Raw genomic sequence first — 2,174 nt, 5'->3', positions numbered from 1 at the left:
TTTGGGTAGTATTGACATTTTCACAATGTTAAGTTTTCTTATCCAGGAGCATGATGTATTTTTCCATGATTTAGGTCTCTTGGTTTCTTAGAGGAATGTTTTGAAGTTTTCTTTGTATATGTTTCTATACCTTTGGTTATATTTATTCATAAGTATTTCATTTTTTAGAAGACTATTATGAATGCTACTGGTCTTTGACTCTTTTCTTGTCTTTGGTTTTGGAAAGTTTGATTATGATATGTCTTGGTGATTTTCTTTTGGTGTCTATCCTGTTTTGGTTAATTTAGCTTCTTGAATGCATACCTTCTTGTCTTTTCTGCTATTAGGGAAATTTTCTTCCAACAACTCTTTGACAGTTTCCTTTCTTTTTTTTTTGTTCTTCCTGTTCTGGAATTCTGATCACATGTGCGTTATTCTTGATGGTGTCTCACATAATTATTAGGCTTTCTTCAGCTTTTGGTTGTTCCTCTTAACAAATTAGTTTTGATAGACTTGTCTTCAAGTTTACTTGTTCAGCCTTTCATTTTTTAATTTCTATTCCTTTGCCCTTGAAATGTATTTTTTCATTTCTGAAATCTTAGTATTAAACTTCTGGATTTAAATTTTTGTTTTTGTATGGTTTCTAATTTTTCATTTAGTTTTTCTGCTTTATTTTAATTAAAAAATGTGTGGCTTCTGTTTTATTTTTATTTAAATTTTTGTGTTTGTTTCTGTGGTTTCATCTGCAGCTTTCTAGATCTTTTTTCTCCATCCATTGAAAGTACCTAAATATCATTCTATTAAATTACCTATCAAGTAGTTACAATGCTAGTTCTTCCTCAGAAAGACTCTGTATTTTGCTCACTTGTTTAAGCCACTCTGTCATAACAATTTCATTGTGTGAATGGAAATGATCCGTTGTCTATAATACATTGTGGTATTGTATTATCTTCAATTGATGATGGCATGTTGGTATGCTCTTAAGCATTCACAACCTGCCCCTTTGTGGGTGTAATAGAGAGTGTGAGTGTGTACACAATTCCTTGTTCATGTAGCACACATGAGGGCTGGTTTGACTGGTGTTGAACACTGACTATCGATGAACAGGTGGCACAGGAATTGGGTAGTGGCTCTTTCTCAGTAGGTGGGGCTGCAGAAGGTAAGGGGGTGCTGAACCTTGGTGGCATGGTTGCTGTCTCCCACTGGGTGGAACAAGGGGAGAAACAAAAGGAAAAATTAGTAACAAAAGCAAAATAACATTAATAATGAAAAAGCAATAGTGGGGGAAAGCAAGCAAACAACAGCAAGAAAATAAGTCTAATAACTAAAAAGGAAAAACAAGGATGATAAGAAGAGACAAAAACTAAAGAAAAAGCATAAACAAAACTAGGTGGGGGGATAAGAAAAGAGAGTTGTTAAGGAAAAATAGAAGAGGGAGGGGAAAAAAGAGGGGAAGGTAGACCAAGAAGGGATAAAAAACAAAGGAAAGGCAAAGGAAAAAAAATCAAAGTAAGAAAAGACTGAAGGACTGGGAAGCTGGCAGGGGCAGCAGAGTCTATCAGCCAGGCAATTTACTGGTTGGTGATGGGAGAGGTGGGGAGGGGAGATGGAGTTCCTTTTGGCCTAGTGTACATGGTTTGGTTACGTGACTTGGTAATTGTTTATGCTGGCTCAAAGGGTGGCTGAGGTCATGGTGCTTGTTCCTGGAAAAAAATTCTTTCAGGTTCAGAAGGCAGCTGGTGGCAGGATGGCTAGTTATGGAAAGAGTCCATACCCCTCCACGGTGGCTGGGCACAAGACACTGCAAACTCTGCAGGACTGAAAAGGCGGAGCTCACATGCCTCTGTAATGGGACCGTGCTCCAGGAGCCCACTACACAAAGCAGGGGCTGTGCAGAGGGGTGTGGGTCACCAGCTGCTGGGTGGTATGAGGGTTGGAATTAGGAGTGTCCATGCTTCATGTCAATGAGGAGGGCATGGGGAACTAGGAGGATCACATCTTTCTCACGGGTGTGTGTTTGTGCTGTTAGTCCACTGTCTCGATTAAACATTTTTCTGCTTGCAAAAGTTCAAGAAGGCCACATTGTATCAGGCTGGTTGATAATTCACCCATCTTTTTTTCTCTCATTACTTTGTTCAGCATCATTTCCCAGTAGTTACTCAGTTTGCTTCTCATTCCTTTCCTTGGGATCTCAG

This window comes from Chrysochloris asiatica, unplaced genomic scaffold, assembly GCF_000296735.1.
Source record: "Chrysochloris asiatica unplaced genomic scaffold, ChrAsi1.0 scaffold00009, whole genome shotgun sequence".
NCBI classification, from domain to species: Eukaryota; Metazoa; Chordata; class Mammalia; order Afrosoricida; family Chrysochloridae; genus Chrysochloris; species Chrysochloris asiatica.
This window is presented reverse-complemented; position numbering follows the sequence as displayed.